This window comes from Notolepis coatsorum (assembly GCF_963971535.1).
Source record: "Notolepis coatsorum genome assembly, chromosome: 7".
NCBI lineage: Eukaryota > Metazoa > Chordata > Actinopteri > Aulopiformes > Paralepididae > Notolepis > Notolepis coatsorum.
The window spans coordinates 41,491,989-41,510,922 of NC_140171.1; the positions used below are offsets into that span (position 1 = coordinate 41,491,989).

General features: G+C 41.9%; 1 pseudogene across 1 annotated transcript in view; it reads right to left on the bottom strand.

The window, feature by feature from the left end:
* LOC311231632 (adhesion G protein-coupled receptor L3-like) overlaps positions 1 to 18,934 on the bottom strand; it is a 209,398-nt pseudogene that overhangs the window by 27,760 nt on the left and 162,704 nt on the right. The window lies entirely within an intron of this gene.

Below are 18,934 nucleotides of genomic sequence, written 5' to 3' on the forward strand. Positions count from 1 at the left end.
TCTCACGCTGCTACTTGCTTGGCCCGCGCTCCGGTCATGGCCACGCAAGCGCAACCGGCCCCCGATTGGATCGATCGATCTGTGCACCCTAAATTGAAAGTGAATTGTACTACACCCTGCTTCACGCTACATCACACTGCATCTGGTACACAGGTAGAGGGAGCAGTAAAGGGACTGATGGATGAATTCTTTTCCCTCTCTTTTCCTCTTGCTGGCCCTGGCTTTGCTTTTTCCTTCGTCGCTTCACCTGCACTATTTTGCCTGCTTTTTGCACATCTCCTTCCCTTTGATGTCACTTTGCTTACCGCGCACCTTCCCCTCTTTGGTCATCATGTATTTCCCTCCCTCCCTTGTTCTCTCCTTCCTTCCTTCCTTCCTTCCTTCCTTCCTTCCTTCCTTCCTTCCTTCCTTCCTTCCTTCCTTCCTTCCTTCCTTCCTTCCTTCCTTCCTTCCTTCCTTCCTTCCTTCCTTCCTTCCTTCCTTCCTTCCTTCCTTCCTTCCTTCCTTCCTTCCTTTCCCCATCATAACTTCTCCTCTCATCCCTTGTTCTCTCCTTCCTTTCTTCCCCCATCATCACTGCTCCTCTCCCTCTCTTTTCTGCCTTCCCTTTCTACCTCCTTGCCGCTCCGTCTCCCCCCCCTCTCTCTCTCTCTCTCTCTCTTTCTCTCTCTCTCTCTCTCTCTCTCTCTCTCTCTCTCTCTCTCTCTCTCTCTCTCTCTCTCTCTCTCTCTCTCTCTCTCGCTCTCTCTCTCACTCTCTCCTTCCCCTACTCCCTCGCTCCCTCCTGTGTGTAGAGTCGTATCAGGCGGATGTGGAACGACACGGTGAGGAAACAGGAGTCTTCCTTCATCACCGGAGACATCAACAGCTCTGCCACACTCAACAGAGGTAACTGCAGGATAACTTGCCTTCTCCTCACTGCCACCATATCCATGATTTTATTAATAGTGGGCAGCTCAGGCAGTGCATTGTAACACAGTATAGCTTGGGTGTTAGGGGGATGTCGTTAAAAATAATTTCTTCTACTCAGGATACTTTAAAGAGTGACTATGCAACGACAAAGAAAATATAGGAGCACTTTGCTGTCATAACTGACATGTCAGCCATTTTGTGGTCCTATTAAAACTGAAATGCAGACTAAAGAATGTTCCTTTCTCTTCTTTTACCTTGGATAGTCATCCTTTGAAGGGCCGCGTAGGAGAAGTCCTTTTAGTCTGTTTTAGTTATGTTTAAGTGGTTTGTGGCCTACTTATGCTTGCTCATTACCTCCTCTTAACCCTCAGAGACAGGCGGGGGTGTCTGCGCCCCCAGCCGACATCACTGTCTTTCAGAGGCTGTAGCACACTCAGTTTTAAAGCTAGAGTGAAGATACTGGTATCATGAAACTAGACGATCCTGCGAACCGGCACCATGTCATGCCAGGTTGTGGGGAAGTGGGCTAAATAGTGCACCAAAGTTAGTCTAGCGGTCTCTTCACCACTCACATCAAGATATCTGAAGGAAAATGGGTTCTATGGGTCTCTGCTTTATAGAGATACCCACGTTATGCTAATCCCATTCAGTTTTGGGCAGAATCCATGCAGTTTTTGTATGCAGTATATGTGTTTTTTTTTCTTTTTTCTGTGATTCTAGAAATGGTATATTTATATGTCTGCATACTGGAGTCCCTAAACAGTCTTGAAATTGGGTATGACTGGAAAGCTGAGACTCTTGTGGATCCATTGAACCCAATTGTATTCATGTGTGATGATGTTAGTATCCATTTCATTATAGTGAGACAATTATTTTAACCTCTTAAAAACCCTAGCCTAAAGGTACATACCCAAGTAAATGGAAGCTCCACTTGTACACGGCCATTTGCATGTTCTAGGGACATCTATAGACCTCAGGGAATGTATGTCCAGTGTCAGAAATATTGTGTCTACTACTAGGCTTGAGTTAATTATGATGAAACAAAGGAGAATATAAATTATGATTTTTCTTTGCATCTTTGACAGTGAATACCAGACATCAAAACCTGCCACTGAGCTCGTTCAGAACCTTCTTGAGATCACGTGTACAAAGAAATCTAAGCAAATGCATAAAGGGAAGATGATTAAACAGAAGGTTTTGTAGATACAGTACTGAATTCTGCCATCCAGATTATTTATTTATTTATTTATTATTATTTATATATTTAATATTTTAAATATTATTATAGAATATAAAATATCAGACCTATAAATTACCTTATTATAGTCAAGTTGCACAGCTATGGATCGGGCCAAATCTACTCTTTCCAATGGCAGAGTTCAATCTGGATTTAGTATCACCAGGCGTGCAGCAGGAACCGTGAACTTTCCTATTATGGAAAAGTATCTGCCATTTGGAATTTAATTGGGATTTTTGCTAAACGTTCACAGAAAGGTAGATCAACTAACTGCGTTCTAATTCATGCCAATAACGTTCAGTTTTGTGGTCGATAATTCCGAAAAATAAGAGAAATAAAAAAAGTTATTCCACAAGTTATTTGATTGACAGAAGCTGGCTTGAGCTGGGTAGTGTAGTTTTTCGAAATGTCAATGCTCATTGAAAGCCCTGTCTGTCCTTCATCATTATGACTACAAACTAAATAGAGCTTTTAGCGTCTATATTCGCTTGTTTATGAATGCATTTCCTAAACTGATATTTCAATAATAACACTTTAACCTATTGGTAAACAAACGTATTGCTGAAAATATACACTATGACTGCTGTTTTGACAGGATTAGTGTTAGGATTGAGGGTAGTGAGGGAAGGAGAGTAGAACCCAATTTGCAGGAATGGAATGGAGGGAGGCAGAGATGGCAGGATACGTGTAGATAAGGACTTTACTAGTACAACTTAACACTACACAAAACAAAAAGAACATAAACGTTGCAGCCGAGCTGGCACTAATAACATCGAACTGAGAGCACGGAAAATAACAGGCAATAAAACAAAACACTAACAAAACTTAATTCGAACAAATAACAGCAGTGCAAGACGACAAGGACAGGAACAAGGGGTAACCCAGAGGTATGACGCCACAAAGCGGTGAAGACAGAACCACACTTAAATACAACACTAATTCTAATTGGTAACAGCTGGCGCCAGTCCAAAACACAGAATAACCCAAACTAGACACAAAAGCATTATACAAATAACACAACCAGACAGGGGAACAACATCACACAAGGGAAGGAAAGGCATCAACAACACACACAAAGAAATCACATTAATCATACTATTAATCATATTAATCACATTAGCCAACACGGGTAATGTGAAGGCCTGCCCCATCTGCTGGTGACCACTAGAGGGTAGTATGAGACCATAGTTTCTCTTCTCATCACAGCCCCACCCAGGGCTGGGTCTCGGATCGTTACAGATTAGGGTCTTTCTTTACTCTTGGTTACATTTGGGGGAAAAACGCAACATTAATCCATACAGTCTGTAGACATGGATTTATGGCTTGGGTCCAGTACCGGACCCGTTGGGCTTAAGAGGTTAAGGGGTTAAACCTGACCTCACCTTTAGGCCTTTCACACCGGCCGGGCTCCGGGAATAATTGGTTCGGAACATGACAGAGGCTTTAGTTCGGCCCTCTAAGAAAACACTGAGCACAGATTTTTCATGTTCCGAACCAGTGTGAACGCGCCAGCCGGTTCGAGATTACGTTCGGGAACCGGCTCCGGTTTGTATTTACTTTTCTAGTTTAAGTTAATTCAATTAAAGAAATTGTAACTACAATTACATTTAAAACATTGTTATGCATAATAATCATCTGTTCTTGTGCGCAACCGAGGGAACATGTGTGCGCTTGCGCGGGAGCGCGCGTGCGCGTGGCGTTTGGGCAGTTCCCATATTACGACTGCACCACTGGATGTGAGGGCCACCAGTCTGTAGTAGTTTAGCTCATTCAGGAGCCCTACTTTGGGTGCCGGTACAAGACATGATGTTTTCCACAGAACCAGGACCCTCCCCATTTGTAGACTCAGGTTGAAGATCCTCTGGAGAGGCTCACCAAGTTGAGCTGCGCAGTCCTTAACTATCAGCACCACGGGCCTGGCCCATCTTTGTTCCTACTGCGCCACCGGTCTAAGAGATAGGAATGCATGGCGGTGTTTGCAGGGCTATATCTATATTCTATATTATAGCTATGGATACAATACTATGGCTCATTTGACATCAACTATCCATCGTTCAATATGTGAAAAAATTAAATCCATGCATACGGTTGCGTGTTATTCCGTGATGAATATAAGTATGTAGCACTTGTGTCACTAACAGTAACAGCTGTTCGCCACGGGCACAGTTCTAGATTCGAATGAGGAGAGGAGTAATATACACAATTAAAGGAATGGTAGACCAGAGACAGAGTTATAACAATGGCCGGTGTTTTATTTCTAAGCGTGCTAGCTAGACATACAGACATACAAGACGTGAAGTAAACAGTAGTAGTGTGAAGTATCCCTTTTAGGTTCTTTCATAAACCACTCCTTCTTTCGGGAGGGTTAGTTCGGTATCAAGTCCTAGGTTGATTAGATCAACACATTATGGTTGGTTCAGATGTCTCTGAGGTTATCTCTAGCTAAAGCTAGGGTCAAGGTTGGATAATGGATGTATCCCTTTATCATGAGTAACTCGTTATCTTTTCTTCTGCAATTGCAGATCAGTAAACTCTATATCAGTTTATCATGTCAATAGGTAAGTGTTTAAACATTAATTTAAACCTTTAAATGTGCAGGGAATGCAAGTACCTTATTAGGTGAAATGCCCCTTTAAACTCTTAAGTACCAATAGAAATATTCCAGGTTATAGGAATGCAAATACCTTATTAGGTGAATTTACGCTTTAAACCATCTTTCTTTACAGGAGAACCATCAGTGATTCAGCTATAATCAATATGTCATCAATGAGATTCAAGTATCTTACTGGGTACATAGACCCTTTAACTCGTCCTCTATAATGGAGAACATCAGTAGTTCAGGTATCTTACTGGGCGTATTTACCCTTTAATTCTCCTTTCTTAACACTTTCAGTGCCGGCCATTAACATGGTAAAGCATGGTTAAATGCCAGCACCCACTTCAATGATAGCGTTGTGAACGCATAATCTCTGTCTTAAATTATGGCTATGTGTCTAATCTGCCCGTCGCTTATCAATGACTTGTTTGCAGTCAACATTGTCGAAACGGATTGTTTTTTAATCGCTTAATTTCCGTTTTATAGCATTTTGAAAAGCCCTCGTTTTCAAGGAAAATATAAAGATTCCGTGATAAACGGCATTTACTGGAATATTCTGGATACACAAAAATTTTGTAATTTTTTGGCCTATTTATGAATAGTTTTCAAATAAATGCTAGATTATCGATAGTATATGTGTACTTATGCACGCTATAGAAGCGGGCTGAAATATCGATTATCTCATTTCCTGATCGCTCGCACAGGCACACACGCACACACACACACACACACACATGGGGCACACGCTGATATATAGGTCAAAACAGATCCGATTACCCCAAGACTTGTAAAATAAATTCCTTACCTTAGATCAGATGTTATCCAAAAAGATTATTCCAATTCCTGATCGCCATTCCAAATATCGATCACGCTTATTGATTACAGTGTTGGGTACTGTAAATACATAATCCACGCTGTTCTGATGGCTGGCGATCACTTGGTCTCTTCAGTTGGCTTGACGGAAAAGTAAAATGAGGAAACTGCCCCCCCCCCCCCCCCCCCTTCGTCAGTCTAAAGTAATGGGGTGCAGTTACACAGGGAGAGACGATAGGGGGCGGTATTTTCCCAATTGAGCTCAGAGAGAGTCTGCAACACTAGTGTGAGGCTCGATTGATGAAATATGAATTAAAATCGCCAATAAAAAAAAATACGACAAACAAACGCTATATAGCGTTGGCGGGCACTCAAAGGTCGGCATAAACTAACGACAAAAAGCGTGGCTGGCATTCAAAGTGTTAATGGAGAATTATCAGTGGTTCAAGTATCTTACTGGGTGTATTTACCCTTTAATTCTCCATTCTTATAGGAGAAATATCAGTTCCCATATATCAAATCAAATCAAATACAAAATACAATATCAAAATAACAAAAGGTGAACGGGGTCGAAGCCCTTGGAAGTCCTTGTATTCTCGTTCAATCAGTTTGTGTCATAGAAAAGGATATGGTCCTTGGAAGTTCTTATGACTAAAGTTCAATCAGTTCAATCCTACCGGACTGTTGAGGCAACAGGAGTTGAGCAACAGGGGTATTCGAATCAGGCCGGCATTAGCCTTGATCTATATCAGAGGTTCAGTGGGTTGGCTCGCCATCTTGTATCGGTCCGGCACACTGCCTCGTCCCGCGTGGGCACACGTCGTGAATGGTGGTTGGCCGGGACTCCTGGAACTGCTCCCAGGGTGGAACGGGGTGCTAGAAAAACCTGGCCTGCGTCAAGCAGGCATTCAGAAAATAAAAGCTATTTACCATCTTTTATCGCTTCATCATCTTTTCATTGCTTTCAGAATGAATAATCAATCAGGCTACTTTTAGCCATGCTAAGCTAAAGTAGGCTACCTTATCACAGCACATGGGAATGTCTGTCTGTCCCATGCTAAGTTAGGCTAAAGTGCGCTGGCATATGGGACATTCCTCATGTTCCATATTAAACTCTCAAAAACAGTAAAAATGTATATATACCATGTTCTTATCGTACAGCATATCAATACAATTATAAGTACTTCTGAAATGGTTCATGGTTCATTTAACCAAATTGAGCTTGAAGCTTTGCTAGCATGACTCAGGATGAAGCTACATTATTAGCTTATAGCATTGAGCTAACGATTTTGTATATTCGACAAATGGACAGCACAATATTGATGAAACTCACCAAAACCGCAGGCTACTTTAACTGCAACGCTTCTTCGGTTTTGCAACTGGGGGAATCTTTTATAACTGTTTGACAACTGTTTTTGTGGTGGTATTTCATCTCGGTATCCAGCAACATTTAGCTGCGGCTATCTCCGTCAATCTGGAATCTCATCTGGCGTAGTGCAAGACTCACCTGCCGTAAAGCAAGGCGTGGCTGTCGTGACATCTATCTACGTCATGAAGTAATTTAAAGGGCAGTGCAGCAATTCAAAGGATTTGGCCAAAGTTGCTAATCTCATACGCATATACATATGACCGAATAATAGGGCTGCAACTAACGATTATTTTGGTAGTCGACTAATCTGTCGATAATTTTTTCGATTAGTCGACTAATCTAACGATTATATCTGTCACACCCTCCATCTCTGCTTCCTATGGGCGCGGCTCCTTTTCCGGGCTCTTAGCAGACTTCTTAGCTTAACATAACAGACCGACAGTAAGTTTGGGTGTACGAATGGGATAACTGGGGTTGCAACAAAAGTGCAACTAGGGCTAAAAACACAATGAAATAAAATAATAATAATAAATAATATATCCTTCTTAGCAGACTTCTTAGTTTAACATCCCAGGGAACTAATGGGATAACTGGGGATGTTGTTTGCTCCTGACAAGAGTCTCAAAGTCTGGGGTGATGGTTAGGGATGGGAATCGAAAACCGGTTCCGGTTGGGAACCGGTTCCTAATTGGCCGATGCCTGGAACCGTGTGGCTCCTGTGACTTTCGATTCCCTTATCGCTGCCAGGTTTTTCCTAGTTGCGTAATAATGTTAGCGTTAGCATGTAGCCATGGCACTCTATTTGATTCATTAAGGGCTCGAAATTGCCTGGGTTTTGGTAATATGCTCCCGAAATGCTCCCGCTGTTTGGCTACTTCTATGTGCAGTGAAAACTACTTGAATGCTTTAGAACATAGTCATTGATTTAGTTTAGGGTGAGCTAAAATTAGCCGCGGAGCTATCGCTAGCTAACGTGAGCTAACGCTATTTAATCAAGCTCACAAAGAGAGATAAACAGCTGACAGCGGATAGTACAGGTACAAATACAATAAAACAGCGGGTGGGGACTGTTGTGTAAACCTTGTACTCTTTAGTTCACATATAATAAGAGCCGGATTGTTTGTTTACTAAGTCTCTACTCTGAGTCCGTCAGACAGGAAGTACCATGGTGCAACATACAAATGTGTCCGTGTAGCAACACAAGCCAATACCTTACAGGACAGGGGCCCGGGGAGGGAGCTCTGTGTGTCTGTGTGTGTGTGTGTGTGTGTGTGTGTGTGTGTGTGTGTGTGTGTGTGTGTGTGAGACAGAAGTCAGAGGAATAACGACTGTTATTCAATAGATTAAATTAGTTTAAGAATAAAAAAATAAATACATTTTAAGAGAATCTCAAATACATTATTTTATTTAAGTGTAGGCTATAGTTAATGTTTTATTTTTTACAGTTTTTGTATTTTTCTGACATGGTAAATGGCTGCTTTTTTATATAGCGCTTTTATCCAAAGCGCTTTACAATTTGTTCCTTACATTTTACCCAATCACTCACACATTCACGGCGCAGGCAACCATGCAAGGTGCCAACTGCTCATCGGGAGCAGTTAGGGGTTAAGTGTCTTGCTCAAGGACACATCGACACGCTGCCCGGGAGGAGCGGGAATCGAACCGGGAACCTCCGGATTGCCAGACGACTGCTCTACCTCCCGAACCACTGTCGCCCCTGACATGGGGGCTCAACAATAAATGACAATCAGAAATGTCAAGTTGCATGTTGTTATTCTAACCAGCTTAGTTCTGTTGCATTTCCAATTTATTTATTTAAATTATAAATTGATCAGGTATCGATAAGAGAATCGATAAAGAATCGAATCGATAAGCAGAATCGATAATGGAATCGTATCGATAAAATCCTATCAATTCCCATCCCTAGTGATGGTAGACAAAGCAACTCTGAGGTCATGCTTAATGTCTAATCTGTTCCTCTGCTTTGTCTTCAGCTGGACCAGAGCTGAGAAGCCACTTTCACAAAGATAGGTAGTGCAAAAAAATTAAATTAAATTTTTTTAAAGACGCATCGACGCAACAATTCGGCGTCAACAAGTTTTTATGATCGACGTCGTCGATTATGTCGACTAATCGTTGCAGCCCTACCGAATAATATTAACTACTTATGTTCTTACATAATAGCATTAACTATTTATGTTCTTATTCAATGGCATTAACTATTTATGTCCCTATGACTAAATAGTTATGAATCTGAAACCTGGGTTACATATAGTTTCAGAGTGATCCTAGCTAATTCCAGAAAACGGCGCTATGGAGCAATATGTGAATTTTACTAAAAGCATTGGCGTTGCTCGCCTGGACACACTACTATTTCCAAATCAAATGTATATAATAGATATTATGTTTCATCATGAATGAATGAAAGGGGGGGGGTCGTTTTTTGATGCTTTGATCGTCACCAACGGCATATGTTTTGGAGTACGTTACACATGGTCGTTGCGATCGATGTGAAATTATTGATGTCATATAGTCCTTACCTTCACTAGGACTCTAGGAGGTACCCCAAAAAGAATATTCCAATTGTCTGATCGCGATTTCCAGTATTGGTGTCCATTGTGTCGCCAACATAATACACCACAACACATGCATCGGGGGCATTGGACGCGTTTCAATGTGATCAAGTGAACCGCTGGACTCGCCTGACCAAAAAAGCTGCTCCCGGAGTGAATTAAATGTAACACCGGGTGTGAAAAAAAGGTTTAGAAGGGTGGGCGATACTGCCACCTGGCAGGATGCGGCCGGTATTGCACTCTAGCGATCTCAGAGTGATTCCCTATGGCAGGGGTGGCCAACCCGCGGCTCGCGAGCCGCATGCGGCTCTTTGCCCGTCAATGTGCGGCTCTTCCATCCATAAAAAAAAATTAAAAAAAATTAAATTTTTTTTTTTTTTTTTTTTTTTATGTCACTCATTCCATAAGGACGTAGAATAAACATTTACAATTTTTTTTTAAATGGTCCATTTGCATGTTCTTGGTATCTGAATCTGAATCTAGGGTAAATAACACCATGCTAAAATTGACCAGACCTGAAAAATCTAAGCAAATGAATAAAGGGAAGATGATTAAACAGAAGGTTTTGTAGATACAGTACTGAATTCTGCCATCTTTTTTATAATGTAAATTTCTCCACCATTTTTCATCATATTGCAACACCGTTTTTTGCAAGACGTTCACGGAAAGGTAGAGAAACTAACTGCGTTCTGTTTTATGGCAATAACGTTCAGGTTTGTGGGAGATAATCCCAAAAAATAAGAGAAATTAAAAAGTAAATCCAGAAGTCAGATGATTGACAGGGGCTGGTGTGAGCTGGGTAGGGTAGTTTTTCGAAATTTGAAAGCCCTGAGTCTCTTCCTTCAAAAGACTACACTCACTTTTGGCTGTGCCACTTCCTCCTGTCAATATGCGCCGGTTTCCGACTCAATGCCCTGAGATTTCTATAATCTTATATTTCACTAATAACAGTTAAAATAATTGGTAAACAAACATAATGCTGAAAATATACACTTTTACTGTATATCTCGGGCTTAAGAGGTTAACCCTGTGAGGCCCAAATTAAAAAGAAATTAGCAACTTCAGAGGCCAGAGGGTGGGACATATAAACACTAAGGCTGTCAAATATATCGCGTTAATATCGCGTTAACTCCCGATTCTATTAATGCCACAAATTTTTTTAACTCAAGATTAACTAAAAATTTTTTTTTTTTACTAGACTTCACTCAGGTGTATTATTGATGCTCTCATTGATACTATGTTTGTTTCTGAAGTGTGTGTGTGTGTGCGTGTGTGTGTGTGTGTGTGTGTGTGTGTGTGTGTGTGTGTGTGTGTGTGTGTGTGTGTGTGTGTGTGTGTGTGTGTGTGTGTGTGTGATATAGAGAGAGAGGGGGGTGAGAGAGATGAGGAAGGGGCAAAAGAGAAGAAGAGCTGGGAGAGTGTGTGTGTGAGGGAGAGAGGGGGGTGTGTGATTAATCAGCCCTTGTGTGTGTGAATGTAACAAGTTCCTAACGTTTTCTTTCCCCTATTATTTCATGCACACTTTATTCATTGTTTTAAATTATTATTTTCTTTTAAGTTATTTTGTGTATCACTCTGTTTTGAATTTGATGCAAATTTGCAATGCATGAGGGTCATCCTTTTGTGTTAAATGGCTGCACAAAGCAAGCATTTGTTGACTCGCATGTTGATAAGAGTATTAAAACTTGGAACTTGAAAAAGATCTGTTTAAGGTAAAAAAAAAATTAAAATAAAAATGCAATTAATTTGCGATTAATCGCGAGTTAACTATGGACAATCATGCGATTAATCGAGTTAAATATTTTAATCGTTTGACAGCACTAATAAACACATTTACTATCAAATAGCATTGTGAGGCTGAACAACAGGACCAATTGACTATACATGTGCTTAAAGGGGAACTATCTTATAAATGGCTTTTTTCAGTGTGTACCATTGTTTCTTAGCTATGTGGACTTATATTAATAGGATATATGTCTCTAATTCTCATATTGGCGAATTCTTCCAATTCTCCTCTCACAATATCCACCCTCACTGAACTGAGTCATCTGAAAATGTGCATATCTGTGATGTCAGAGATTTCTCAGCTGCATAATAATGTGGCAGTTGATGTGGCAGTTGGCACCAGGCCACACAGTGGTTGGAGCCCAGCCTCAAAACGGCTTAAGATCTTGAGGTAGAAAAATGCGGTTTTTAGTACTTGATTAGAAATACAAAACAATGCATTTTTTTTGAAAAAAACCTAGGTGTTCCATAGACTCACAGGAATTGTGTAAAAGTGCCCAAATAGTGAAAGAAATAGTAAAATAGTTCCCCTTTAACATTTTTTAAATAAACGTTATTTTTTTAAATGGCTAAAAGTGATTTTGTAATTTTGCAACCGTGGGTCTCACAGGGTACTTTTAACCCTGTGAGGCCCAAATAAAAAAGACATTAGCAACTTCAGAGGCCAGAGGGTGAGACCTATAAACACATGAAGGGTGCCGTGACTGAAAAAAAAGGTTGAGAAACGCTGGTATATGGTGTGGCTCTTTGTGGTACCACAGTCATTTTTTTGTGGCTCTTAGTCTCTGACTGGTTGGCCACCCCTGCCCTATGGTAACCCCGAGGTCCGTGTGAGAGAAATGAATAAAAATATCGAATAAAAGAAATAACGATGAAAACCCGACTAATACTCGGGTATGGTGCTGAACGGTTGGCGCGTTAACCCGACTGGCGCTGATTGAGTTAAGCAGGTCTCGGACACACACCATCTGGTCTGGCTGCTATTCCAGGGCGCAGACTCCCCAGCTCCAGCCTCACCTCATCTCCGGTGAAGGACAAGGGTGGGGGCCCAGGTGTGGGGGGAGTTGCAGTTGCAGTGATGGGGGTGCAAACGTGTGTGGGGGGGAGACGCTGCAGCTGAAGTGGGGGGGGAGGCTGTACAGACTGGGGCAGACATTGGCCGCAGTGTCAAACCTGTTGCAGAAGCGGTTGTGCTCATTGGCCAATGCTACTCACTGTTGTAGAAGCGGTTGTGCTCATTGGACAACGCTACTCACTGTTGTAGAAGCGGTTGTGCTCATTGGACAACGCTACTCACTGTTGTAGAAGCGGTTGTGCTCATTGGACAACGCTACTCACTGTTGTAGAAGCAGTTGTGCTCATTGGACAACGCTACTCGCTGTTGTAGAAGCAGTTGTGCTCATTGGACAACGCTACTCGCTGTTGTAGAAGCGGTTGTGCTCATTGGACAATGCTACTCGCTGTTGTAGAAGCGGTTGTGCTCATTGGACAACGCTACTCGCAGTTGTAGAAGCGGTTGTGCTCATTGGACAACGCTACTCGCTGTTGTAGAAGCGGTTGTGCTCATTGGACAACGCTACTCGCTGTTGTAGAAGCGGTTGTGCTCATTGGACAACGCTACTCGCTGTTGTAGAAGCGGTTGTGCTCATTGGCCAACGCTACTCGCTGTTGTAGAAGCGGTTGTGCTCATTGGACAACGCTACTCGCTGTTGTAGAAGCGGTTGTGCTCATTGGACAACGCTACTTGCTGTTGTAGAAGCGGTTGTGTGCTCATTGGCCAACGCTACTCGCTGTTGCCTGGCTGTTCTTTTCTTTCTTGTAGCCAGTGATGGTCCTCATTCCCCTCCACACCTCGCTGGTGTCGTTGTGCTGCAGCTTCCTCTCTACTCTCCTCCTGTAGCAGCTCCTTCGCCTGCTTTAATCTCCTCTTCAGCTCGTGTCGCACATGCTGGAGCTTCTCCCTGAACACCATCCCTAAAGGCCTCCTTTTTTCCTGGTTGAGGAGTGCCTCGGTGTCACCCGTGATCCAGGGTTTGTTACTGGGGAAACAGCGTACAACAGTGGCCATACAGGAGTGAATGTAGTCAGTGGTGCAGTCAGCCATTCTGTCAATGCCAGTGACCAGGCTGTCCTCCTGTGACTCAGGCAGAACATTCCAATCTGTGCACTCACAACAGTTCCCTTAGAGACTCACTGGCCTCTGGTGACCATTTCCTAATGAAAGTACATTCTTTTCATCGAACTTAATACATGTTTTGTATGCAACCTTTTCCTTCAGAGTAATTTGTTTCCGTGGGGTTCAGGGAAATGTCGAGGAGTAAAAAGCAGGCTGTTTGACATAATAGTGCCGTGAAAGAACAACAAGTTTTTTACTAAAATAACAGTTATTTTCTGCCACACTGTAACACTGGTAGTACCGGTAGTACTAATAGTATGGCAAGGTACAGCAAGGGTACACAAATACAACAAAACTATTATTTGCAGATCCCTTGAACCAATTAAGCCAAAAGTAGTTATACCTCACTGAAGATCCTCAACACAGATGGCTGAGAAGGCATCAATTTAACTAAATCTAGAGGCAGATACTATACACTGTATGTAGAGTATTGTAGAAATCAGGTCATTGGGTATTAGAGTTATGCCACTGTGGGTGCCCTTGTGTAAAAAGCACAATAGTATTTCCCAAAAAATATCATGGTATTTCCATAATTTCTTTTGGTATTTACTAGTGGTGGGGGAAAATATTGATACAGTATACTAGTATCGCGATACTTTGCGTGGCGATACTGTATCGATACAAGGACGCCAAGTATCGATATTTTATTATTAAAATATATATATATACGTATATTATATATATATTTTTTTTTTGTATAAGGAAGTTACATTGTTCATTTCAATACCTGTAATAGTACAGTAGTCCACACACACACACGCACATGTGTGCATTCAGTTAAGTTCGAATATAACAGTTCAGTTTGTCAGGTACATGCAACACAGATTACATTGTGGACATCTGTCTGCTTGAGAAAATCCCATTTGCTGCAATACAAATGATTGAAGTGAGATGAACAGACTGAAAACTTTATGTTATTAGATAAGACATGTTGACAAAGTTTTACTTTGCAGTTGAAAAAGGTAATAAATCGCAATATATCGGAATATTAATATCGCAATACTCAGCATATCAAAATATATTTTGAATCGCAATACTATCGTATCGTGATACTATTGTATCGTGAGGCCTCTGGTGATTCCCACCCCTAGTATTTACATAATCTTACAAAAGTACAAAAGTGGTTATCATGGCAATGAATAATTTCATTCATGACAGCATCCTCTGTAAATGATTCATACGGCGTGGCCACTTGGGGTGCCATGGTAAAACTGAAATTACCATCAAACCACCATGATACTCTTTCGAAAGGGTAGTACTAGTTAGAGCTGTTCCTAGATGCTGCTCCTCCAGTGGAAGCTATTGTACTGTAAAGAAATAGGAACTGTGAAGGTGAGGGTAATGAGGACATGGACACCTTGATGGTGAGAGACACCTTGACACACACACATGCACACGCGCACACGCACACTTGCTCAGACTCATCTGCATATTCACACATATACACATACACACACACACACACATCACACATCACACACACACACACACACACACACACACACACACACACACACACACACACACACACACACACACACACACACACACACACACACACACACACACACACACACACACACACACACACACACACACACACACACTACCATCCCTCAGTCTCTAAATGGAGGTGTGGCCCTGGCTTCCTTCAGGCCACTAATAAGCTGTTAGCATGACAGATTGATGCTAAAGCAGACACGGTGTGTGTCAGTGCCTGAATTATCACACACTGGTGCAGGATAAAGTCCCCCCCCCCACCTCTTTCTCTCTCTCTCTCTCCCTTTCTCTCTCTCTCTCTCTTCCTTTTCGCTCTCTCACTGTCGCCCTTTTTCTATCTTGGTCTCCCTCCTTCCCTCACATCTTAATGTAAGGAGCAGAAAGCTACTTAGCTGGTAGAGTTCAAATGACTACATAATTGCCTCACTGAATAGGGATGGAATGGAATAAATTCGATAGACCGATATGAGATTTATTTGCTGGAGTGAAGAGTTATTGAGTATTATATAAGGGGTAGACATTTTCACCCATTTGAGTCCGAGCGAGATATTCTCTCCGACCGCCATAAGTGGGGGGTGGTTACGAGCTGCATATGAATACATAAAGCTACTGTAAGTGTAAATGTGTATCTTAACTGTTAGATTGCGCAATTTGACAATTTTTTCTGAACGCTGTTAAAGGGATGTGCCACTCAAAATTCTGAATTTCACAAACCTCATCAGGATACTGTCGCCATCCTGGGGCGGCTAAGTTGCGCAGTGGGCAAGGCGCTCGCCACTAACGCAGGAGATGCTGGGTTCGAGCCCAGCTCTCGGCGTTGCTACCGGCTTGGCTGGTCGTTCATACTAACACAATTGGCAGTGTTAGGGGTGGGAAAGCCGGTGGGTGGGGATTGGACGTTGTGGACAGCGACTCCTACAGGTCGGTTGGTGCGCCTGTACAGCAGAATCAGGAAGTATCGGGGCAGCGTGAGCCTCCCACGCGTTACTCCTCGCCACTGAGAGATTGCGCTGTTCAGGTGAAAAGATGCGACAGCTGCCTCCTCGTGTACCGGAGGGGACACGTGATGCAAGGCTTGGTCCTCACTGCAGCCGACCAGTGGGAGGCATAGTCTAGCAACCTTCGAGACAGGGGAGGGGAGAATTGAAGGGAGAATTGGCGAGGCGAAATTGGGATGTGAGAAAAATTGAAAAATAAGGAGAAAAAGTGGATTTAAAAGAAAAATGATACTGTCGCCATCCCCAGCTCTATCCATTTAGAGTCATCCATGGAACTAGATTGTTGTGACAACCCAGATCAGGGTACTTGGACAACGCTCTCCTTTCTGGCTGTTGGAGACGGTAGTGAATATCCAGTCATACAAACTGAACTGCAGTAGAACATAGGAATAACATTAACCTCTTAACGTGCACCGGGTTGTATGCAGCTGGTACTCAGTGGATTAAAGCCAGGCGCCACTTTATTCTGTTGCTGGTCAAAAGTGGAGCAGTACTAACAAAAGTCCCCCCCCCCCTTGCAGATATTGCTAGCGCATAACTGGGCTGCACGTAATGTCATACAACTTCTCTATCCACTTACGAGTTTGCTCATATTTGCGGAAACTCATGACATGTAATCACACACCAAGCACAACTACTTGATTGTTTTAACATGATGTATATAAAAATCCACTTTTATGGATCCATCTGTTGTTAAAAAGTTTACTTCCGCTATCATCTTCTTCATCAAATGCGCTACCATGCAAACAGCCGTCCAATTCTCCGCCGCAGCTTTTTATCAAACAAAAGTAGAACAGGAGAAGAAGAACACGTTCAGATAAAAGTGCATTTTTACAAAGCCGGGGGCGAGTCTTCCTCTTCACGTTTCTTAACCAGATATCAAAACAATATAATTAAAACAGTCAAGTAGCTGTGCTCGGCGTGCATGCTGCAAGTTTGAGAAGACATGAGCAAACTCTCGTAGGGAAACCATATGACATCATCTGCGGCCCAGATATGCGCTAGCAAGCTGGGACGCTGCTGCGGCCAGAGCAGCACTTGAAATAGACCAAGACGCCCCAGTGCTTGACTGTACGAGCTGCTTCATACTAACCTGTGGCCGTGAAAGTGGAACAAAAGTCTGAAACAGACAGACACGGCCAAGAGGCATTCGACACAGACACAGCGAGCGAAACCATCCCATGAAGACACACTTAAGAGTCGTAGTAGTAGAAGAAGAAGAAGGGGTCGCTTGTCATTAGATACAGTGTGACATTCTAGCCTTCGACCCGAGGTTGAGTGTGCACCGGAGCGGCCATGTTCCCTCCATGTCCTCCATGGTGCTGCAGTGTCTCAATATGTAGTACTGTATGGATTGAATATGTCTCCTTTAAGGGTGGAACGGTACGCATTTGAACCGTACACCGTTCGGCACGACCTCTACAGTTCGGGCATGTGTGTATTGTTCGGTTTAACGTTAGCCGCAAGCTAGGCTAACATTACGTTAGCCGCAAGCTAACTAGCATTAGCCGCGAGCTAACCGTGGAGTCACTTCGCTGTGTTCCATTAGTTCCATTAGTGGGGAAGGGGGGGTATATTGACAAGGCTTGACAACAGAGGTTCAAAGATAACTTCACATTTATTGGCTGTTGGTTTATAGTATTACTGTGTGATAGTATATAGTATTACTATACTGTTACTGTTGACTATTTACTTCCTCGTGTGACGTCACTTCAAATACGGCTACCAGGGCACTCAACCAGAGCAAAAGTGAGTCGAGTCGATTAGGTACCATGCAGTGAAAAGCGGCATAAGAGAATACTTCATAATGTTTCATGCAATTAAAAAGAAAATATATATTTAGTACACATGATTTATTTATTTTAAATAACAGAGACGTTTCCTTTTTGATAAGAAAGTCTAGTGCTGGTTGAGCATATTCATACTTTATGTTGATGGCCTTTGTATATAATGTGGCCACAAAAATAGAAAAGGTTTAATTATTGTGTTTGTTTGCACTAAGTTAACACTTTGACAAATGTTGCCTATATTTTTCAGTCAGTTCGGTCTTTGTGTGCCAAACATTATTAAGGTAAACTTTTTTTTTACCAAATAAATTAGAAGCATGTTTAAATCAGCAATGCCTCCCCTCTCTCTCCTAGCTCTAACCGTCACTGTCAAAATAATGTGCCTGATGTCAAACTGCCTCATTCTTTCAGTTTTTGCATGACTACGTCCTTGAGAATAACTGAAAAGTTGGATTATTTTTTGGCTATATATCATATGCTGATGTATGGTATTTTTGGAGTGTACATAAAAAACATATCGAACCAAACCGAAAACCGAGACACCAAAACCGTGATACGAACCGAACCGTAGATTTTGTGAACCGTTCCACCCCTAGTCTCTTTTAAAGGGAAACTACACCCAAGTTAAGAATCCATGCTCTTATGGTCTAAACACAGTGTAGCTACTAGTGAACACAAGCAACTCTCCCAAATCCAAACGATAGGAGTGCTAAAACTCAAATCTGGGATGCCGTCAGGTATAAACCGTGAAATGTTTAAAGGTACATTTACTGTTATGGAACTGAGGACATTACTATAGAATTAAAAGTTAAAAAATATATATATATAAATTAATAATAATAATAATAATAATAATAATAATAATAATAATAATAATAATAATAATAATAATAATAATAATAATAATAATAATAATAATAATAATAATAATAATAATAAAAATAAAACAAACATTCGGTGGGTCCACAACATTCTCCTTCTTCATTGTCTATGGAGCAGCTCCAGACTTTACACATGATGACATCAAAAGTTTGAGTCTGACTCCTCTGGTTTCTGGCTTTGGGAGAGACTACAGTAGCTCCTACAGATAGGTCATGGAAATACATATTGGAATTCTTAATTTGGGTAGGGAAGGGAATGCTCTTAGAACAGCCTCCCTGGCCCATCTGTTCATAAACTACCCTGTTG